Below are 24,194 nucleotides of genomic sequence, written 5' to 3' on the forward strand. Positions count from 1 at the left end.
CTCTTGTGTCTCTCATGAATAAATAAATAAAATATTTTTTTAAAAGAATCAGCCCCATGTCTACTAAGCAATTACCTAATTTCATAGCATGTATTCATCCCCGACCGAACCTAAGAGATGGGCTGATATTAAAATAGACACATTAACAACTGCAGCTGGTTTTTCACGTATCACCTAAAGCTGAAAACAGTACTCCAGGAGCGGTCTGACCACAAAGGAACAGAATGCATTCCTCTACCTGGGGCTTTAGAAGGCTGGAATTTTATTTGGGGGGGGGGGTGTGCATTTTGTCACCTCTTGATTCATAGTGAGTTGACAATAATCAAAACTGCACCTAATGTTGTAGTCACCACGTCTTCGCCTGAACCTTGTATTAAACATCCTCTTGTTAGAGTCGTCCCATCGTTCTTAGTCCAGGTGTCCTTAGTTCCTGCTTTGTGCCACTCCTGCTTGGCAGGGTTTGAGTTAACATCCCCAGGCTCCTCCCTTCTCCTGCCTCCTGTGTGGTTGGTCTCCTGCCGGACCCACGATGGCCATGGGAGCCCCATGGCAGAGTTCACACTAGGCAGCCTCCGCAGAGCAGGGTGGACGGCAGAGAGTGGATCTAGAAGAACAAGGGCAAGACATTCAGCACATGTGACCTTTTCTGGGTCCTTAATGAAAAGGTAGACCACCCAGGACCGTGAAGGGAAATCTTTTGCACAGCGCTAGAAATTTTTCATATAATAGTGATCTATTAATCTGAAATACACAGTCTGTATGGGATATATAACCAGGAATATTCTTTTCTTTTGTGTATTTTTTTAAAAGATTTTATTTATTTATTCATAAGAGACAGAGAGAGGCAGAGACACAGGCAGAGGGAGAAGCAGCCTCCATGCAGGGAGCCCGGCGGGGGACTCGATCCCGGTACCCCAGGATGATGCCCCGAGCCAAAGGCAGACACTCAACCGCTGAGCCATCCAGGCATCCCATTGGTGTATTTTTTTTAATTTTTGTTTTTTAAGTAGGCTCCACACCCAACATGGGGCTTGAACTCACGAGGCCAAGATTGAGTTGCAGGCTCCACCCACTGAGCCGGCAGGTGCCCCTAACAAGGAATATTCTTAACATACTAATGCGGCCTTCTCCTAGTACTAGCGCTTTTTTTTTCAGTTTTATTAAGATATGATTCACACATAGAAGTCACCAATTTAGTGTATAGATCAGTGGATTTTGGTATATTCAGTTATGCGACCATCACAACAATCAGTTTTAGAACATTTTCATCTCCCCATAAGAAACTCCATATTCATCATCATTCATCCTTCATTCCTCCTCAAACAGACCCAACCCCTGGCAACCACTAATCTATTTTCTTTCTCTATAGATCTGCCTATTCTGCACATTTCACATAAATAGAGCTCTACAAAATATGGTCTTTTCGTATTCGGCTTCCTTCACTAAGCATACTGTTTTCAAGGCTCATCCATGTTGCAGTATTTATCAGTGTTTCATTTCTTTTTATTGCAAAATGATAGCTATGAACGTCCACGTGCAGGTGTCTGTGCGGACATACATTTTCATTCCTCTTGGGTATGTGCCTAGATGTAGGAATGCTCTACTCATATGGGTCATATGGTAACTCTATGTTTAACTTTTTCAGAAACTGCCAGAATGCTTTCCAAACTGGCTGCACCATTTTACGTTTCTACAAGCAGCCTGTGGTGTTTCCATTTCTTAATATCCTTGCCAACACTTACTATTTGTCATTTTCATGATAGCCATCCTAGTGTGTGCATAGTATCTCCTTGTAGTTGTAGTTTGCATTTCTCTGGTTGCTAAAGACACCAAGCACCCTTATGTGCTTATCTGTTGTCGGCATATCCTCTTTAAAGAAAGGTCCATTTGGGGCACCTGGCTGGCTCAATTAGAGGAGCATGACTTTTGATCTTGGGGTCATGAGTTCGAGCCCCGTGTTGGGTGTAGAGATTAGTTAAATACCTAAAACTTTAAAAAAAGAAGAAGAAATGTCCATTCAGTCTGCTGCCCATTCTTAAAAATTAGGCTATATGATTTTTGTCATCAAATTATAAGGGTTGTTTACAGATTTTAGATATATATACCTCTTATGATATGTATGTTTGCAAAACTTTTCTCCCATGATGTGAGGTGTCATTTCAGTTTGTTGATGGTGTCCTTTGAAGCATAAAGTTTTTAACTTTGATGACGTCCAATTTCACTATTTTTTCTTTTGTGGAGTGTGCTTTTGGACTTATATTCTAGTCCTGTTTTGAAAGTACTTTTTCTTAGCTTCCTGTTCAGGTTTAGAAAAATAGTTCTGATTTCCCTTTCCTGCTCTGAGTAACTTAGAATAGTAGAAGCTAATATTTACTAAGCACTTACTATGTGCCAGGTTTTAGCTACGAGTTCAGACAGCTTGGGTAACCAGCCCAGGGCCCCAGGGCTAGTAGGGATTCATCCAGTCTGATTCCGGAGCCCATACATCACTGTCCTACTGGACATATCTTCCTCATCTTGACATTTGTTTCATTTTTGCAGGAGGAAAACAGGGTATCTGCTGTTGGTGTTGGACAAGTTACACTGTCCATGTTCTTTGTTCCCTTCCCTTCCCTGGGGTGAGTCCTCCACCCCACCCTTTCTAGGACTGCCAGAACTTACAAAGTCTCCAACACACACATACACTTGTCCAAAAAGGCAAAACAACACCCTCGTTCATGGCACAGGATACCAAGGCCCCAATGCCACAACCAAAGCTGCCTGGACCGACCCTAGTGATACTGAGTCTTCTTTGGTTGTGACAGTGTCTAGGGACTGACATCCAGGTGCAGCTCTGACCCTTCCTGCAAGTGAATTCCGCTCTGGGGTTACCTTGGAACTCACACTGAAATGCCCTCAAATTTAATACAGCTCAACTGTCCATTCAATCAAGTCTAATCACGCAGAGCAATAAATGACAGAAGCAAGGCAGAGGAGCTCTCATTTCTTCCTCTCACTTTGGTGATATTGAGGTTTAGACTTCCACTTTAGGTTTTCTAAATAAATGAGGTGAGAACTATGTAATAGGAGGCCACAGGCTTCTTCCCCTACACCCTGCCCTCTTTCCCCTTGTAATCTATTGCCCATGGGAGCCATTTGAAATTTCTTCAGAATGTCTCTCAGAACTCAGCCTTCCTCTCCTACTTCATCTTTCTTGCCACTGCGTCTGTTCAGGTCCTTCTGGTCTCTTAGGTGAACTAACTGGACGCATTTCACAGTCTCCTCTTCAATCTAATGGAGTTGAAATAAATTCTCTCTTCATGTTGTCTTCCTCCGTAGATTATGAAATCTTTAAGGTCAGAAACCAAAGAGAATTAATTTCCCCAGAACTAAGCTGAGACTCTGCCATCTAAAGGCATTGAATCAGCATTTACAGAAGGAATACTCAGTGCCGAAACGTGCCCAGCACCTGGAGTCACCATGAGATGTCGTGTGAACTAGCTGTTTCAGAAACCCCTTCCTACCCTGCTATGAAGTGCATGGACTTTGCTAACATTGAGGGGGGCGGGCAGATATCAAGCCAAAGTAGGCGTCTTGTCTCACATAATTCTTTGCAGGGGTCATCTGTTGACTTGGAAACTCCCCTTTATCCTAGTTGTGGGGGAAAGCCTGGACTGTGTCCCTCTGAGACCCACCTCTACCCAGGCCCACCAAGTGCTCAGGAAGTCGGTCATGTTTCCTAAACACATCCACACCCAGTATCCTGAGCCTAAACACCCCCTGAACACCGACGAAGGAGCCCCAAAGAAGCCAGGTGAGCGTTTCGAAGTCACTCTAGTAGGAGAACAGTAGTGATACCCGCTGGGTTACCTGCTCGCTCTGACCTCGCGGGAGCCGTGGAGGTGAGCAGACAGGACCAGGGCTCCCCTCAGGCCTCAGGGGCTACACAGCGATGCTGCATCGCTCTCCACTGGTGCCCAAGCCTCCGTGGTCCTCCTCACATCCTCTCTCTAAGCTTCCCAGGTAACACCTCCCACCCCTTTGCCACAGAAAACTGCGCCATTCCTCACAAGACAAAGTGGTCCCAGGGGCTGCTCTCTCTCTCTCTCTCTCTCTCTCTCTCTCTCCCCGGCTGCTGTCTCTTCAGTGCAAAATTAATGCCTTGGGCTTCAGCTGCTTGTTGAGGAGAGACTCCTCTGCCCAGCCTGCCGCTAGCTCCACGCAGGACGGGGCTGGGCCTGGCGCCCAACACAGGGCGAACCTTCCAGGCCTCTCCCTCTCAGGCGGTGAAGGCTGCAGGCCGCGGCAAGTGTCATCCTGATTCACCCAAGGACGACTGTCTCTCCAGGGTCCCTATTACTCATCTTCCAAAGATAATGCAGGCCCGTAACAGAGGAGCCAAGTATTTTTCAACCATTAACATGTTTTTCACCTGGCCCTATGATGGAAGCTTTGGCATTAGCGGGCTAAAGTCCTGTTTGTTTCCTTCCTGGATTTATTTCATTACAAAGGCCCCTTGTTAGTTGAGGATGTTTGTTTACTTCCTATTATAGAATTTCTTGATCCCCAAATCTCTCCCCAGATGGAACCGGGGGCGGGGAGGATCTCTGTTTATCCTGCCACAGCCGTAAATAAAAACTTAAAAGTTCGCCTGTAGAAGTAGCAAGATAATCGCAAAGGGAATGTTTGTGGGTTCAGGGCCTGGATCTATAAAGCATCCTTAAGAAACTGACATCTTCAATTTCAAAGGAAATTGTGAGATTCCTAACCAACATGTGTCTTTTTGCCTAGGGGCTAGACTCTCAACTTGTCCCCCTCCATTTCCAGCTCACTATCTGCAAGATGAAAGGAACCAATCTAAGATTTCTAGAAGATTCTTGGAATTCAATGTAATTCAATTAACAGTAACATCTACTGAGTATCTGCTATGTGCGGCATTGGGTGGTAAAAATGCAATTTTGTGCCATTCAGGTAGAAAGTCCCATGGTTTCTATTACCTGCTTTGAGAAATTGTGCTGGAACAAAGGTTGACACAAAAAGTATTATTTCTTTTGCCTTGTCAACCTAGCAGCAAAGGAAGAAAACATTTTTCCAAAATGATTTATCCTAAAAACCCTGAGCCCTACAGGGGATTCTCATGGGATAGGTCCCTGGGGTTTATGGAAAAGCATTCCAAACTCCTGCTCTTTCCTTCAGTAGCGACTTCACTTAACCTTGACAGTGACAAAGAAACTTCTTCAAGGAAAAATAACTTTAAAAGGAAAAAAAGAAAGATATGAACAATAATTCAATCTTAACCATTCTTCCAGCAGGAAATATGAGTATATTAATGGTATCAGAAAAATATGTTAAAAGAAGCTCAACTGGAAAAAGAAAACATAACTTTTTCTTAAATTCTTTCAAATGACAGAAATTATTCATGGGAACACAAAAGGGAGCAATCTCTGAGGGTAAAACATGCTATTTTACTGGTGGGTCTTTAGAAATACCCTAACTTTCCATCCATCCCAGTTCTAAGAAATCAACTTCCATTTGAAAAGTCCAGGCTTAGGCAAAAGAATCTATTTAACTTACATTATAATACAAAACATTGTTTGCCAGAGAACTTCCATCACTTGTCTGGGTAGCTGCTGCTTCTCTCCCTCTTTTTTTTGATAATACATTACCAAATGATTCTAAATTCTCAGATGCAAGACTATACTCTCAAGCATCATTTCTACAGTTTGTTACTAGAGAAGTGTCCTAAACAGGTAGAGCGCTGGAAACGGTGAGGAAGAGAGGCAGTGTTCTCTCCTGAGAGTGAAACTGGCTCTTCATGTTGCTTCTGCAACTATTTTGTCACTGATGATCTTTCTTTTCTTCCTTTGTGAGAGGGAGGAGAGAGTGGCTTTGTGAGAGAGAGAGCCTCCTGAGGGGCTAAGGAAGGAAAGAAAGAAGAGAGAGAGGAAGGAAAGAAGGAAGGAAAGAGAGAAGGAGGGGGGAAGAAAAAAGAAAGAGGGAGAGAGAAGGAGGGAGGGAGGGAGGGAAGGAGAGAGGAAGGGGGGAAGGAAGGGATAAAGGAAGAAAGGAAGAAAGAAAGAGGATAGAAGGAAGGAAGGAAAAAAGAAAGGAAGAAGGAAAGAGGATAGGAGGAAGGAAGGAAGGAGGAAAGGAGGAAGGAAGGAAGAGGGAGGGAGGGAGAGAGGAAGGGAGGAAGGAATTCTCAGATGCATTTGCCCTTCCATCTTGATTCCAATGTCCGATGTCAGATTCTAAATGAAATTTGCACCAGTAAACATGCAAATGGAGGCTTTAGAAGTAAGAGTCATTCTAGATAATTTTCCCTTTTCTATTTATGAAAATTCAAGTTTTGGTGTTTTTGTTTTTGCTTTGGTTTTACATCTTGGGACACGGTGTCACCTGCTACTTACTGATCAAAACATAAATTCAGTTGTCATCCTTAATTCCCTTTCCCACCTCCCTTATGTCTGAACCACATACTTGTCCTGTTGGCTCTGCCACTGGATCACCATCCGAGCTGTCTGTTGCTCCTGATGTCCGTTGCTGCTGTCCTGGTCCAAGCCACCAACATCTCACACAAGGAGTACCACTCTGGTTTCCTAAAACCTCTTCTCCTTCCACTCTTCCTCCCCTAAAATTCATTACTCCCATAGTTGTCAGGTTGATCTTCAAGAGCTTAAATCTGATCATATTACTTGATGTGGGACACAAAGGCAGAAGAAAAATTAAGCTTCCTTACTACCTACAGCCCATTGACAAGTCCTTGAAACAGGCAGGGTGCCATCCCTCTAAGGATTCAGTTGCCTCAATGTTGAAACTTTGCTAAGGGCAAAAGGTAATCTTAGCCCAACCCCCAGAATCCTACTTTAACAAATAAAAATTCCTTTGGAGGGATGCCTGGGTGGCTCAGTGGTTGAGTGCCTGCCTTTGGCCCAGGGAGTGATCCTGCAGTCAAGTCCCACATTGGGCTCCCTGCTTCGAGCCTGCTTTTCTCTCTGCTTGTGTCTCTGCCTTTCTGTGTCTATCATAAATAAATAAATTTTTAAAAATCTTAAAAAAAAAACTACTTTGGAAACTTCCTTTATCTCTGCCCTCCAAGATACATGTTGGCAACCACCCACAAGCATATGACCGACCCACTGATACACATCCTAAGGGTTTCATGACTAAGGGTTTATTGGATAGTAATAAATGACCTTTCCCTTACTAGCTAACCTCCTCAAGGTCCTGGAAACCTTGCTTCCAAAATCCCTCAAAAACATGCTATCCCTAACCTCCTCCCAACTTGAAAGTCTATAATGAACCCCTTCTCATGACCTCACTGCAGCTCTTTCTGTCCATGGGTCCCATCCCCAGGCTTTAATAAAACCACCTTTTTGCATCAAAGGTGTCTCAAGAAATCTTTCTTGGCCATCAGCTGCAAACCCTAACGTCTTTCCTACATCATTACTCTTCGCCCCCTTGACATCTTCCATGTCTTTCATCACACTAAAATAAAATGGAACCTTCTGGCCTAGAAGGCCCTGTACTCTTTGACCTACTGCTTTGACCTTCTTGCATATTCCTCACCCCTTACTCATCACTCCCCGCCTCTATTAAACAGTATTTCTCTAACCCAAACATCAAACTTTTTCTCACCTCAGCACCTCTCAATTGTTGTTTCTCTTTCTAGTGCTCTCTTTAGATTCTTCCTATTGTCCTTTCTACCCTACGAGGACTCCATGGAATAGCACCATAGGGATCACTGGGAACCTTATAAGAGATGTAGAATCTCAGACACAATCCTCACCTACTAAATTATAATCTGCACTTGTACGAGATCACCACTAGATGCATAGGCAAATTATAGTTTGAGATCTAGTTTAGGTCTCAATGCAATTGTTATCTTCTCTGAAAGGCTTAGCTGACCCTCGAGCCAAATTAGCTTCCTAAATCACTCTCTTTTACATGTATTTGTATTTTTTTTGGCAGTTAACTCTATTTTATTAAATATTTATTTATTTATTTTAGAGAGAGAGTGGGGCAGGGAGGAGCAGAGGGAGAGGGAGAAAGAACCCCAATCAGACTCCCTGCTGAGCACAGAACCCAATGTGGTCAGATCCCATGACACTGAGATCATTACCTGAGCCAAAGCCGATTCAGACTCTTAACTGACTAAGCCACCCCAGCGCCCTAGCAGTTACCTTTTGATGAAAATATCTTATTTGTTAGCTAATATCTTTATTGGTTTTTCCCCCACTAGAGTGTAAGCTCTGTGAAAGCAGGGGCCATGTTAATGTTGTCCACTACTCTTTTCCCACCTAGCCTATCTCATCAATACCTTTCGGATAGATAAATGAATATTCAAATACAATTTTAATCTTAATGATCAAAGAGATGGTGAAACAGAACAAGTTTTTGATTTGTGTTTAGCCGTTTTTTTCTGACATAATTATCAGCTAGAATAATTTTCAATTGAATCAATTGTTTTGATACAAACCACTTGCAGTACCCTAATGGAATTAAAGGAAGGAAGAAGGAAAGCGGCAGGAAGGAAGGAGAGAAGGATGGCTGGCCTTGGAAGATGACATGGTAGTAAATGAAATGGATTGCAAAGGACTACAGCAGATAGCACCACAAAGGTAAGTAAGAGAAAATCATGGCAGGCTCTCCAACGTGATATAAATTATGCTATTATTACTATTTCTCGACTTCTAGAGCTTGTAGAACATTGAAAATGAAAGCTTTATATTTCCTATTGTGCTGCCAGGACTATATCACCAATTAGTAGCAATAAAGAAGGAAAAAGTATGTTAACAACATGGTATAAAGAAAAAACTCAGTCCCATGTTTCTCCTTTCTTCTCATATCACCACATGACTACCATGCTCATGATGCCTTTGATACCAGATGTGCAGGGGGTTAGGTTTTTTTTTTCCCTCTCACATCATGCAATTCTGTGACACCAGCTGGGTGTCCCACAAATTAACTCAATTCTGACATTTACTTGGAGATGGCATCAGATCAGGTGAAGGGCTCAGTCCCATGAGTCTGAGCTCCCATTTCAATGCCAGTTTTAAGTAGTAGGTCACCAGGTTACCCACAACTTCTGTTTGATGTGGCTAAAATCAGAGGTTCCCATGACTTCCACCCCCATTGATTTGATTATTTGCTAGAACAGCTTACAGAACTCAAGGAAATACATACTTTTACCAGTTTATTAAAAGACGTGATAAAGGATACACATGAACAGCCAGATGAAGATATACATAAGGATAAGGTTGGAGAGGGTACTAAGGCTTCATCCTGCCAATAGGTGAAGTGTTCACCAATGTAAAAGCTTCCCAAAGCCCATACTATTGAGACTTTATGGAGACTTCCTCATGATCAGTTGTTAACTCCATTTCTATTGAGAGTCAAATTGGATAATTAAACATCAGGGATTTGTGCCTTGCAAACAGTAGGCAATCAATACCTATGTACTGAATGAATTAAGAAAAGAATGGTTCCTTTTCCTGATCTCTTTCAGGATGGATAACTCTGTAAACAAACTTAACACTCTCCTGGCCAAAGATGGAGAACAATGGAGAGCACGGTTGGAAGGGTATGCTTACAGCTCCTCAAGGAAACCCTCCCTCTCCCTGCTGTGAAGAGCAAGGAGCAAGGAAGGCCTGGTTTAAGAATACAACGAGCATATAATGTTTGTCCTTCTCCGACTGACTTACTTCACTCAGCATAATACCCTCCAGTTCCATCCACGTTGAAGCAAATGGTGGGTATTTGTCATTTCTAATGGCTGAGTAATATTCCCTTGTATACATAGACCACAGCTTCTTTATCCACTCATCTTTCGTTGGACACCGAGGCTCCTTCCACAGTTTGGCTATTGTGGACATTGCTGCTATAAACATCGGGGTGCAGGTGTCCCGGCGTTTCACTGCATCTGTATCTTTGGGGTAAATCCCCAATAGTGCAATTGCTGGGTCGTAGGGCAGGTCTATTTTTAACTCTTTGAGGAACCTCCATTCATTTGGGGAATATAAATAATAGTGAAAGGGAATATAGGGAAAGGGAGAAGAAATGTGTGGGAAATATCAGAAAGGGAGACAGAACGTAAAGACTGCTAACTCTGGGAAACGAACTAGGGGTGGTAGAAGGGGAGGAGGGCGGGGGGTGGGAGTGAATGGGTGACGGGCACTGGGGGTTATTCTGTATGTTAGTAAATTGAACACCAATAAAAAATTAAAAAAAAAAAAGATAAAAGATCTAACATAAAGCCAAATCTGATCCCTGCTGATGATGGAAAGCTTACTCTAATGAAGCAAGTATGATTTGGAAATAAATGACCTTGTTGCTTTTTTTTGGAGTGACATAGTTTGGTGATGAACCGCTATTCTGGTTTTTTTTTTTTTAATCTGTAAAATGAAGATATTATGATTTACCAAATGTAGTTCTTGGAAGAATAAAGTGTGATTGTAGAGGACTGGCAATGACACCTGGCACATAGTCCCAAAACTAAATAAATAATGACTTTTAATGTTTGGTGACAGATGGTAGTCACACTTAGGATAAGCATAGCATAACGTATAAACTTTTTGAATTTTTATATTGTACACCTGAATGTGATGTAACGTTGTGTGTCAACTGTAGTCAATAAAAAATAGTAACTTCCATAAAAAAAAAAAAAAAAAAAAAAAGAATACAACGAGCAGCCAAGCAGCCCAGGTGGCTCAGTGGTTTAGCGGAGCCTTCAGCCCAGGGTGTGATTCTGGGGTCCTGGGATTGAGTCCCGCATCGGGCTCCCTGCACGGAGCCTGCTTCTCCCTCTGCCTGTGTCTCTGCCTCTCTCTCTCTCTCTGTGTCTCTCATGAATGAATAAATAAAATCTTGAAAAAAAAAAAAAAAAAAGAGCATGTACCTCTTCATCTTGTGGTTGTAAGTTCAGGCCCCATATTGAGTATAGAGGTTACTTAAAAACAAAGTCTTAGGGGGATCCCTGGGTGGCGCAGCGGTTTGGCGCCTGCCTTTGGCCCAGGGCGCGATCCTGGAGACCCGGGATCGAATCCCACATCAGGCTCCCGGTGCATGGAGCCTGCTTCTCCCTCTGCCTATGTCTCTGCCTCTCTCTCTTTCTCTCTCTGTGACTATCATAAATAAATAAAAATTAAAAAAAAATATTAAAAACAAAGTCTTAGGGATGCCTGGGTGGCTCAGTGGTTGGGTGGCTGCCTTTGGCTCAGGTCGTGATCCCCGGATCCGGGATCGAGTCCCGCGTCAGGCTCCCTGGGGGAGCCTGCTTCTCCCTCTGCCTGTGTCTCTGCCTCTCCTCTCAATCTGTGTCTCTCATGAATAAATAAATAAATCTTTAAAAAACAAAAACAAAAGTCTTAAAAAAAAAGAATGTAAGAAATGTACAGTCATACCATACCTGGTTTAATGCTCTGCTATTGCCTTCTGAGATTTTTAATAATTTTATCTTTTTTTTTTTGAAGATTTTATTTATTTGTTCATAAGAGACACAGAGAGCGGGCGGGGGCGGGGGACAGAGACATAGGCAGAGGGAGAAGCAGGCTCCCCGCAAGGAGCCGGATGTGGGACTCAATCCTGGACCCCAGAATCATGCCCTGAGCCGAAAGCAGATGCTCAACAGCTGAGCCACACAGGCGTCCCAATAATTTTATCTTTGAACTTGGATCTTACACATTGGTGGGACCAGGGAGCATGTGTGTGAGTAGAGGAGATAGGTATGAGTGTGTACTCTTCCTTGCTGTTCCATTTGCATGTGACATTCTTGATGTCCCATGAGCACAGAATTACCACGGATTCCCATGATGCCTGAGAGTTCAGTAATACTCAAGGCAAGGACAAGGTGAGTGAGCTCTGTCTATAACAGAGGGGGCTGTGCACTCAGAGTCCTGAGGAGACTTACTTTCCAGTTAAACCAGAACTTGATTTGAATGCAGAAAGAAAGAAATGGGACTCTAAATGTAAATAATGTTATTTAACAAATGACTAAAGAATCCTATCATATCCTTTCTTATTAATGTTACTTCCCTGTATTAACCAACTACATATGTAAAATATGATAACATAGAAAGGGAAAGATGAAAACCCAAAGTTCCTCCTCTTTTCAAGTCCTTTCTTACTCATCAGTAAACCAAAGGTAGAGTGTTGATAGAATGTATATGTATCATCTGTTGAAATGAAAAGAGACGAGTTAGTTTTGTCTGGCACTTCTACTGTTCTGGTAAGAACCAAAGCTGCGTGCATGTCTGAACTATGAAATACAAATTGTGTAATTTCACTCTTCTGCATATAAGTTTAATAATATTCTTATATTGGTATTTAAAATGTACAGTGAAGGGAGTGGGCTAAATGGGTGAAGGGGAGTGGGAGATGTAGGCTTCAAGTTATGGAATGAATAAGTCACAGGGATGAGAGGTACAGCGTAGGGAAGGCAGTCAGTGGTATTATAGTAGTCTTGTATGGGGCCAGGTGGCAGCTACACTAGTGGTGGGCATAGTGTGACATATAGAGTTGTCAAGCCACTATATTGTACATTTGAATCTAAGCTAGACTTCAACTTTAAAAAAAGGACACTGCATAATGTAAAGATGGTAAATTTTATGATAATCCAAAATCGTGATTTTTCCTTAGAATGACATTAAGTAGCAAATTAGAAACAGCATCACAAGGCAAGAGAAAGAATAAGGCAGAAAGAAGAAAACTTCCTCTTTTAAAAATTACTGTTTTTACTTTAACTTTTAACTTGCTTCCAGCTACAGTAGCAAACTATCTCTCGAAGGACTTTCTTAAAGAAGATGAGCCTTCCTCTGTACCCCCTAAAAGCACCACAAAATATCTTGAACGTACAGAGTTGAGGACTTTCTCCATCTGGTGTGATTTCCCCTTGATGTGAAGATGTACTCATTAACCAACCCTTCTCTGGATGGAATAGCAGCTTACAGCTTGAAAGGTGATTGTTTTCTGTACCCTATAGGCTAAACCAAGGTTTGTCCAGACCAGAACAACCTGGCAACCACTGGTGAGATACGCAGATTTAAAGTTTAACTTTACACAAACAGTGCAGTGCAATCCAGGGCAAGGTCCACAGAGATAGGTCTGGCCACCCTTACCTTTTGGTGTCTTGATGGCTCTGGGTCACTGAGATCTTTAGGTTTTGGCCTCCATAGGGAGATTTCAAAGAGATAATGCTTCTTTTGGCCTGTAGACCTCACAGTCTGTAGCCAACTGGGTAACCAAAACTATTTCCCCTACAGAGCTCCTCAAGCGCAAAGCCTTGGGGAGGGAAAACATGAGGCAGAGGGTTCATTTCTTAATTGTACCCAAAAGGTTGCATGATGGCTGGTGGAAAGCCAGGCATGGGAAGTCAGAAGCTCTCTTCTTATCCACCATGTGACGTTGGGCAAGCCACTCTCCATCGCCTAGGCCTCTCTCCCCCCATCTATAAAGTAGGAACGATGATACTTACACTCCTTCTTCATGAGGCTGTGGTGAAAAGTAAAATTAAATGTTTGTATGGGAAAGTGCTTTTTAACGGTAGAAGTGTGTCCACAGTTCTAAAGCTGTTAAAGATGAAGGGTGTGGAAAACATTTTCAAATTAATGTTTTCAGTGACTTAACAAATGCTTATTAAGCAACCTCCATTAGTCAGTTTCCATTCTAAGGTGATAGGGATACAGCAGTGAATAGAAAGAGGCAAATCTCTCTCTTTGTGTCAGATTTGTCCTTTGTTCACCAGGGATAATGACTATGAAAAAAAGTAAGAGTGGAGTGGCAACTTCTCATTGGATCATGCGGCAGGCTGCAACAGTCATGGCACCTAACCAATCACACAGTTACGTGTCTACCTCCTCATGCAATGGGCCATGCTGTCCCTGACTTGTTCATCAGGAACCCAGGCCCTGAGGAGCCCTGAAGCTTCCATTCTTGACCTCAGTCCAACATTCATGCTGAACTAGATTCTAAAACAATGAGATTTCCCTGAAGAGAGAGGCCCTGGAACAGCAGCAGTGAGGTTCCATCAGGCAGGTAAGGCAATGGCACACCCTTGGGTTCAGTCAGATGATTGCAGCTGTTAGAACCCCAGTGAACCCAGATGACCCACAGAATTATGAGAAATAATAAATCTGTGCTTTTAAGCAGAGGCCAGAGAAGGCCTCTCTGATAAGGCGATGTGTAAACGAGAGCAGAAGCAGGAAGTTGCTCTAGATTGAGGTTTGTGTTGTCCCCAAGTCATATAGTGAAGCCGTATCCCCCACTGTAGCTGTGTTTGCAGATGAGGCCTCTCAGGAAGTCACCGAGGCTAAATGAGGTGGTGAGCACGCACCAAGGAAAGGCTATGTGAGGACAGGGCAAGAAGGCGGTTGTCTGCAAGCCAGGAAGAGAGTTCTCACTAGAAACCAAATTGGCTAGAACTTTGATCTTACACTTAAATCCTCCAGAGCGGTGAGAAAATACATTTCTGTTGTTTAAGTCACCCAGGCTATGGTATTTTGTTATGGCAGCCCAAACTGACTAAGACAGAAGCCACGCAGATATCTGGGGCAGAACATTCCAGCAGAAGCGACAGCTGGCATAAAGGTGCTGAAGTGCAGGCAAGCTGAATGCTGTACTGCTGGAACATGGGAAATAGGGCCAGAACTGGGGCCCTGGGCGTGGAGAAAGAAGGGGTGTGCAAATCAGTAGGCTGTGGAAGGACTTCGTCTTTTACTTGAAGTTAGAAGGAAAGGCTGCAGAATTTGGAGGGATGGAGTGATATGTTTTCAAAGGACATGCACTTCTGTAATATTTGACTTTTATGTAACAATGAACATGTGCTCCTTTTGTAATCAGAAAAAAATGACACCAGAACATTTAGAGGACTACATAAGAATGAGCTAACAAATACAAGCTGTGTCCTTTAAGGCCAACATGTAGGTACAGAGGAAAGCAGGGGGAGGCAGAGAGGAATAAAAGGATGGGGGGTGTGCATTGAAGGTGATGAGGAGTGTCAGTCTCACCAGACCACTGGCCAGGGATTCTTGTCCTGTTCTCTGACTGTTCTCTCACTGGGGGTTGCACCTCTGTGGAATGGTTTTGGGCAAAAGACAGGGAGCAGAGGGTAGGGCAAGAACAGAGAATAAAGCATAGACTGAACTCGTTCTTGATAGAAATCAAGTACATCTGATTTACCCCAGCACTTACCCGATGCCCAGCTCCTAAAGGGTAAGAAGAGCTCGATTATTTCTTGAAGAAATGAATGCACTGATCCGAGTAGTTATTCTGCGCCCACTCTTCCATTCTTACCTCTCTTCTTTGTTAGTACAAGTGAATTCTAAAGGTGATCTTTAAATCGGAGTGGGTGTGGTGGTGAGTGGATCATCAACATAATAAAATTAAGGATTAAGCCCTGCATACCTCATGATCTGTTTATTAGTTTTAAAAATGTAACAGATTGAGGTGAACCTTCAAGTAAGATTGAGATCTCACAGGTTCTCAGATAACCCTTTACATCTCATCATCGTTTTATCTAAGTGTGGACTGGGACTGCAGAGTTAGAAGTGCAATGGAAAGACTGTAGGAGTTGTGTTATCTTGCAAGACCTCCATTCACTCCCCCTCCCGCTTCTTTGGCTGGCAGAGGGATGAATAGACAAAGATGCTCAATGCAAGCCTGGACACAGAATACTTTCTAAATGAGCATTCTGTTTAAAATGAAAATGTGCTTTGCTATAAGCAACAGATGAATTTCCTAAACATTATGTAAAACCCACTTCTTTTTCTGAGTTCCAGAGGAGCTAACTGCTGAACAGAAGGAAATATTTTTTGTGTTTTATGAATGATCACCCCCTTAGTCATCTGTTCTGTAAATTTGGCATTTCATGGATCAGGTATTTTATTTTATTAAAGATTTTATTTATTTATTTGTGAGAGATACAGAGAGAGAGGCAGAGACATGGGCAGAAAGGGAGAAGCAGGATCCCCGCAAGGAACCCCATGCAAGACTTGATCCCATGACCTCGGGATCACGACCTGGCAAACACTCAATCACTGAGCCACCCAGGCACCCTCAAGGATCAGGTATTTTAAAAAGTCTTTGAAGGAAGCAACAACCAATTATGTCTGAGTGTAGAGATAATTTTTTATCTTCTTGAATAGATTAGAAAACTTTGAACATGTTCAGCCCCAATGACCAGCCTTAGTGCAAGTTTCAAGTTAATGAAAAAGAAACACAAAATCCTTATCAGCCCAGTGAAGGGTGGGTACCAGAAAATGCCATTCCAAAATATGCCACTTTGGCATAAGGATTATTCTGAGCTGAAGGCAATTGAGAAGACACAGATTTTTAAAAACCCCCAAACTCTGCCCACCCCTATCTAAAAGTAGAATTTATATTTGCAAAGGTGCCCTGTCTCTTCCCTCTACTAGGAAGGACAGAAGTTAATCACTGGAAACAACTCTAGACCCTTATCAGTTCAGAGATAGCACCAGAGAAATCTACAAAACAATCTTCCTAAAACTACACCTTATCTACCATTCATTTCCCCAAATATTTGTCTTCCCACAATTTGCCACCCCTAGAAGCTCAAAGTCCTTTTGTTTCCTTGACACTTCACTAAAAATGTATTGTTCTGTTAAAATGCTATACAAACAACAAAATAAAGAGACAACCTACTACATGGGAAATGACGTTTGCAAATGACATATCCGATAAAGGGGTTAATATCCAAAATATATAAAGAACTTATATAACTCAAGAAACCCAAATAATATAATTAAAAAGTGGGCAGAAGACATGAGCAGACATTTCTCCAAAGACAACACACAGATGGCCATTAGACAAATGAAAAGATACTCTATATCACTCATCATCAGGGAAAAGCAAATCAAAACCACAATGAGATATTACCTGTCAGAATGGCTAAAATCCAAAACTCAAGAAATAATAAGTACTGGAGAGGATGTGGGGGGAAAAGGAACCCCTGTGCACTGTTGATGGGAATGCAAACTGGTACAGCCACTGTGAAAAACAGTATGGAGTTTTCTCAAAAAATTAGAAATAGAGTTATATGACCCAGTAATTCCACTACTGGGTATTCACCCAAAGAATATGAAAACACGAATTTGAAAAGATATATACACCCCTATTTGTACCGCAGCATTATTTACAATGGCCAAATTATGGAAGCGACTCAAGTGTTCATCAGTGGATGAATGGAAAAGAAGATGTGGTACATATACAATGGAATATTATCCATAAAAAATGAAATCTTGGCATTTGCAACAACATGGTTGGACCTAGAGGGTATAATGCTGAGTGAAATAAGTCAGTCAGAGAAAGATAAGTACCATGTGATTTCAGCCTTATGTGGAATTTGAGACAAAACAAATGAACAAAAGAGATAAACAAAGGGGCAGCTGGCTGGCTTATTTGGTAGAACATGTGACTCTTGATCTCGGGGGCATGAGTTCAAGCCCTACATTGGGTATATATAGCTTACTTAAAAAAAGAGAGATAGGGTGCCTGGGTGGCTCCATTGGTTGAACATCTGACTCTTGGCTTCAGCTCAGGTCGTGAACTCAGGTTCATGGGATTGAGACCAAGTTGGTTCCTTGCTCAGCAGGGAGTGTGCGTGAGATTCTTCCCTTCTCCCTCTGCTCCTTTCCCCTTCTCTCTCTCTCTCTCTCTCTCTCTCGCTCTAAAATAAATAAATAAATCTATAAAAGAGAGAGAGAGAGAGAGACAAATAAACAACAACAAGACCAGACTAAAATACAGAGAACAAACCAGTGGTTACCAGATGGGAGGTATGTGGGGGAATGGGTGAAAGAGATGAAGGGCGTTAAAAGTACACATATCATGATGGGCACTGAGTCATGTATGGAATTGTTGAATCACTATATTGTACACCCGAAACTAATCTAACACTGTATGTTAGTTACATAGGAATTAAAAAAAAATACTATACCAACCTAATTCTATCTATCCTTTTGAGTTACTCATCTCTGGGTGCTCCTGTGTATATGCATGGTGCACTTGTTAATAAACATTTGTTTAATTCCCTCTTGTTAATGTCTTTTGTTTGTCTAATTTATCAAGGCCAGTTCAACAAACCTAAGATGGATAGAGAGAAAACATTTTTTTGTCCTCCCTTTATCAGCAACCCGTTCCTTATTCTTTATGCAACTAAAATAGTCAACATTCCTTATTGAGGACCCAATAAATTAGCCCAAGATACAGTTCCTTGCAGCTATTCTTCAGAAATCTGTCTTCAGGCCTTTGGCCAGATGGGTCATTGGGTCTGACCCAAGTTTAGAGAACTACTTAGAAACATTCATAACCAACCAAAGAGGGTTCCTAATAATACATAGTCTGGTTACTCTGATTTGCTGAGCAAAATAAACAAGTTAATGAACGTATGAAAAGCTGCTTGTGAGACATTAAGTCCCCAATGACTTGCCTTTGCTGACTTTTGAAAAGAGAGAAAGGCACAATCCGTTCCTACTTGGGCAGTGTCCATTTTCTCAGCTCTAGCATAACACTACGTTTGAAAAGCTTTATTTATAATATATAAAATTATTTATATATTTAAAATAAAACAATGTATTTTTTGCTTATGAACATATCCTCCAAATATTTTAGAAACTTTATTCATGAAAACCATTAAAATGTATTTAGCATTCAGTGTGACAGATATTGTCCTAAGTGCCTCATATGTGTTAACTCACTGAATCCACACAATGACATGAGGTAAATACCACCATTAACCCCATTTCACAGATGAGAAAGCAAAAACACACCCATGTTAAGTAACTTGACTTCAAGACAGTTCCAGTAGCTGGAGCCTTTGCCACCACACTCTGTAGCTTCTCAGTCCCAGTGACAAAGAGCGGGTGGTGAACTGTTGGCAGAAGGCTCTATTTATAAACAGGGAATTAAGTCTGAGGCCAAGAATTAATCTAATTTCATACAATTAGGAAAGCAACTAAGTTCTAGCAACTCAGAATTCAGGATCTGTAGTTAACTGACCACCTCTTGCCATCTTCCCAAAAGCAAACTGCACGGGTCCTGATTCACTGCAAGTGAGCACACGTGTTATTTACCGTGTCTTTAGCTCTGGCTGGTGGAAGAATTGAGGCCATACTTAGCATGTGTCATTGAGCTAATTTTATTCTGTAAATAATAGAATAACTGTTTACAATATTTTAAAACCTCCCCACCTTTTTCCAGGCCTCCTCTGAGCTCCTTCTTACTGCTCCGTCTGCATACTTTCTTGGTCACCACTGACTCTAATTTTAGTCCTGGTGAATGAGAAGTTTCTTCTGCTTATATTGCCTGCACATTAATTGTCCTATCCTTTTGTTTTTGTCTTTGTTTTTTTTGTTTTTTTTTTTTAGTTGTCCTATCCTGTAAAAGCTCTACTCACTTTTACAAGGAGTCAAAGATCCAGAACACACATGTGTTTTTCAAATGACAATTCATGTTTTGGGTTAAAATATACTCCAGGCAAACCGAGCTCACTTTAGGTAAGATATTAGAACAAATTACAATGGATAAGGAACAATTATAAAGGGTAAGACAGGCCAAGGGGCGGGGGGGGGGGGTGGGGGGGGGTGGGGGGGGGGACCCTAACAGTCTGGGGGCTTTGAAATGTAAATCTAAAGGGGGCGGGCTACAGGGCTACCAGCAGGGGTGGGAATGTTAGTTTCCTCAACTTCATACATTCTTTCTTTCTTCTAAGCAGTTTCTTCCAGTAAAACTGGTTCTTTTTCCCCAGGGACCACAAATATCTGATTCTTGTCCTAGCCCAGATGGTGGAGTACAGTGACCGTCAACAGAAGAAGAAAAGAGATCCAGTAAAAATAAAGGTCAGGAGATGCAGGCGCCGGGTGCCGCCTGGGTTGGTAACAGCTTGCGAATCTGTCTGAAATGCCAGGCTGGAAAGAAAAGTCACATCTGCCCGGAGGCCCCAGCAAATGTTACAGGGTTTTCCAGCACCCACCTTTCTGGACCTGTTGAATGTCACTCTTCACCGCGTTGACTCTGCATCAAATAGTTAAGGCCGAGCTTTCTCACTTCTGAATAAATGACCGTGAGTAAGGACGGTCGTGCCTTGAACATGAGTGGAGGCGACTAATTACATTACCTGCTGGATGGGCCTCGCAGGACTGGCAGCCCCACAGAGGAAACAAGTCGGAACGCTGAGGACAGATGCTGAGACACATCAAAAACCTCTATTACTAAAGAATGAAGGAAAACCTTAGCTTGGGGGCAGATTTACATAACAGATGTCAACGCAGCTTTCACAACCTCTTTCTGATTTGCTGACGGAGCAGCAGAGCAGCAGACGTGTGCGTGTGGTTGGGTGGGAGAGTGCGGCCCGCGGGCAGGCGAGCCCCAGCCCCAGCCCCAGCCCCAGCCCCAGCCCCAGCCCCAGCCCCAGCCCCAGCCCGACGCTGCTGTCTGCTGCTTAGACGTGGAACCAGGGACGGGGGAGCTGATCTGAGTCTGTTGTTCACCTCTTCAAGGGGGCTGATGCCTTTCTCTTTGGTGTCTGGTGAGGATCGAATGAGAGGAGGTGTGCATCTTCTCTGATTGAACGGGGCCCTGATCTCCTGCTGCCTGGGCCCGGGGCGGATAGTCTAACCTTACAGTTTCCTCATCTGTCAAATGAGGATGATTCGCATCTCCCCAGGTTTGCTGTGACAAGTCAGAGTAAGATAAGTGTCCAGTAAGCTAAGGGCCCAAGCGGCGATTGCTACTTAACATTGTCCAACCCACGTCCCAGGGTCTTCTTCCACCTTCAGAAATGGAAACCTGAAACAGGTAATCCCCTAAACAATAGCAGTTACTTAGAACTGAGGGGTGGAAGGTGTCATCTTCAATAGGCATCGGCCACTTCTCAGGCAGGAATGAAAATACTGACCTCGCCAAAACTTTCTGCCTCGCATGATGATAAATTAATAGCAAACTGTGTTTGCTCACCGTTTATCTCCAGGGAGCTCTGGGCACTGTGCTGACATAATCTTCACAACATCCTGGCGAAGAGATGATGAGTGATTTAATCACCATCTTCAAGAAAATGAAGGATGCAGGATTGTCCTCTGGATGGTGACCAGCTGTTTCCACCACAGCCAAAGCCAGATAAAGAGCCAGCAGGCCTAAGTCGTAGGAAAGATCTGGTTTAAACCCTTGGAGATACACCTCGAAGAGGTTTCCAGCCAGGAAAGTACTGAATTATGTGGCTGCTACTCTGAATTAGTTTCCCAGCGGTAAATTGAAGACACAGATTTCTTTACAGTATACACAAAGCCTGCCTTAACACCTGGGTGATCCCTTTGGGCGGGTCTTCCCCTCAAACGACTCCAGCCAATTTCCATGCCAGGCTGTTTGGCAGTTTCCCAGGGACATTCTGGAAAGGCTCAAATGAGCGGGTTATCCCACGGTTGAGTGAGCTTTGAGCAGCTAACCCAGACCAGGACTGAAGGTGAAACAACACAATGGGTTGTTTAGACACCTGGGCTTGTGGAAGGGTGTCTATGGCCTGAGTATGTCATGAGAGCAGTTAAAGGACGTGCCAAAGCCTCAGACTCCTGAGGGAATGCCATGTATCCCCACTGCCTCTTCAAGCAGTCCACCAAAGTGGGACTATCCTGCTGCCTTCCTACGGCTGCCGCGGGAGTCAAAGGGAGGCATGGAAGTTGGTAGAAGCCACAAGCACCAGCAAAACCCCAGTTCCTCCCAAATGAGAGCCCAGGGGGAGGCAGCACCCGATGGTGGTAGAAACACCAGTCACCAGCACCGTCCTCTTTCCAGCTCCTGACGAGGACTTGTTCTTGATAGGAGTGCTCTTTAGGACAAGACTTCTCAAGTTGTAGCGTGCCTATACATCCCCTGGATATAATTTTGTTAAAATAGAGATCTTGATTCCATTGGTCTGGGTAAGAGTCTGAGCTTCTGCATTTCTCAGAGGCTCCCTGCACAGCAGTTTGAGCAGCAAAATCTTTAGGACTTGCATGTATAAGAACCCCCTAAGAACCGGGGGCGGGTGTTACACCTCCTTTATGTAACCCGTTCTTTGGAGGTGTCAGGGGCCCAGTCTTCTGTCCTGCTGCAGGGCCATACCTGCTTTGTTGCCCTGGGTCTGCAGTCTACACTGGACTCACTTCTATAACCTGCCATTTCATCATCAGTGGTGAGGAAAGGGCAGGCCTGCCCCTCCCTTTAAGGGCCCAATCCAGAAATTGCACATTCCCCTTCCATTCTGATCCTTCTGGTTAGAATTCAGTCACATGGCCACATCTAGCCCCAAGTAAAGTTGGCACATGTTTTATTTTATGCATATTTTATGCTCTGTTCTCAGGTATGCACTGAAAAATCCATACCAAGGAAGGAGAGAACACATAGTAGGGGACGCTGACAGTCTCTGTCACAATTGGGGATACAAAGTGACACTGGAATGGTATTGAGTACTTACTCTCTGGCAGGCACAGTGCCTTAAATGAATCCCCTCATCCAATCTTCACACACACACAAAATCACTGGTAAGTACTATTATTGTTCCCATTTACAGATAAAGAAACTGAGGCTTGGGGAGGTTAAGCAGCTTACTATGGTCAGGATTCAAATTCAGGCACTGTCACTCCAGGACCTGGAATCTTAGGAATAGGGAAAGGACTGATTATAGAAACAGCAGCTGGGGCCAGGCCGTTTCAACCCTCAGAGGTCCCCCAGCAGTGGGAGGAGGGTGGGTCATGAGTCTATGAGATGAAACCCTGCAGGACTGACTACACAAAAAATCTTGTGCATTCCATGAGAAAGACGATGCTTACCTGGGACAATTTATGTTGTATCTCCAGAGGCGGAAGGTTGAAGATGTTCTCCTTCCGAGTTTTGAGACTTGTGAACCAAGGAGTTTATTATTCCTCTGGTGTTGGAGGTATGGCTGTCATCTCAGGCTAAACCAGTCTTGAAAGGCAGTGGTCTGTGGCTCTGCTGTCCATCTCCCCACCCCCACCCCCCAGGGGTAGACAGTACTCTGAATACCTGGTGCATTGGTCGGAGAGCCACAGCTGGCCAGGACCAGATGGGACCACTTCTTGTGTCAGTCACAAGTTAGAGGACATTTGAAAACTGTTTTCCAAAGTTCTCCCCCCTCCTTCTTCTTTTCATGAAAAGGGCTTTTTGTTAGTACAGACTTTGTTTGGGGATTCAGTTGATAAAGGGACCATTTTATTGGAATGAATTACTGACGCAAGTGCTGCCAGAAATCCTAGCAAGAGGCCAGCACTCTGGCTTTTATTCAGCAAGGTGAATGGAAACAGCTACTGGGCGTTGGTATCAAGGGCACTTTGGAGTTCAGTGCCATCAGCAACTTGGAGTTTAGAGGAGGCAGTCAGAGAAAGTGCTAGCAATAAAATATAAGACTTTTTTTCCCTTATATATTTTTATATAATGTCAAATGGGCAGGAACTGTTGGCCAGGACTTCTATAGAATGAACTCTTTCTACCTATTATTAACTTGCTAAATCTCCACTACAAAGACTGGGGTCCCTGTAACAATTTCAGCTCATTCTTCTGAATTCCGGAAAAAGTCACTTTTCTCTGTTGAGCCAAATGACAGCTGGGGGAGAGAAAGTCAAACAGCCAAAAGTAAACCTCAGGTTTTGTGGGACTCACATAGACATGGAACATTTAAAGGTTCTTTAAAGTGATTCTCTTCAGATGGTGCTCAAAGGACTTTGCTAAAAGATATGAAAATACTAGCAAGCCGAAACTCATACATTCTAACTTGTTTTTCTCCCATGTCTGGGGTGTGCGGTGCCAACAAAAATTGGTGAAGACACATGGACTGACAGTGTTATTTCTCCATAATCTCATCTGCTGTTTTGTTGAGACTCCAAGACCCAGTATATTTGAAGTTTGCTAGATGAATCAGCATTTCTTGTGAAACCTCTTTTAAAATATTGTTATTTGCAAACAGTGGCAAGGAATGAGGCACTTAAATCAATTGACCATGAACTCTTCAGAGTTCAAGGAAATCATTAAGGGCTGATAAAGTCAATAGAAGTTTGGGTAAGAGAAAAGGTATCCCTTGATGTTGTTTGAAGGCATGTAACACCAATCAGTTCTAAGTGACTGAACCCCAAGTATTGATTAGAAAACAGGTGCCCACGGGCAGGTGCCAGCTGTCAAGCTTGGGAGTGTCACACAGACTGGGTCCTACAGATCTC

At 43.1% G+C, this 24,194-nt stretch overlaps 1 long non-coding RNA gene and 1 other non-coding gene across 2 annotated transcripts; one reads left to right on the forward strand and one right to left on the reverse strand.

The window, feature by feature from the left end:
- Positions 1-242: 242 nt before the first annotated feature.
- On the reverse strand, positions 243-23,360 carry LOC112640906 (uncharacterized). Its single transcript, XR_003124335.3, has 3 exons — positions 22,794-23,360; positions 20,947-21,122; positions 243-604 (listed from the first exon to the last, which is right to left on the reverse strand). It is a non-coding gene; the product is annotated as an uncharacterized LOC112640906 (long non-coding RNA).
- LOC112641114 (small nucleolar RNA U3) lies at positions 5,671-5,875 on the forward strand. Its single transcript, XR_003124513.1, has one exon. It is a non-coding gene; the product is annotated as a small nucleolar RNA U3 (small nucleolar RNA).
- Positions 23,361-24,194: the final 834 nt, after the last annotated feature.

Source organism: Canis lupus, chromosome 6 (assembly GCF_003254725.2).
Source record: "Canis lupus dingo isolate Sandy chromosome 6, ASM325472v2, whole genome shotgun sequence".
Classification (NCBI taxonomy): domain Eukaryota; kingdom Metazoa; phylum Chordata; class Mammalia; order Carnivora; family Canidae; genus Canis; species Canis lupus.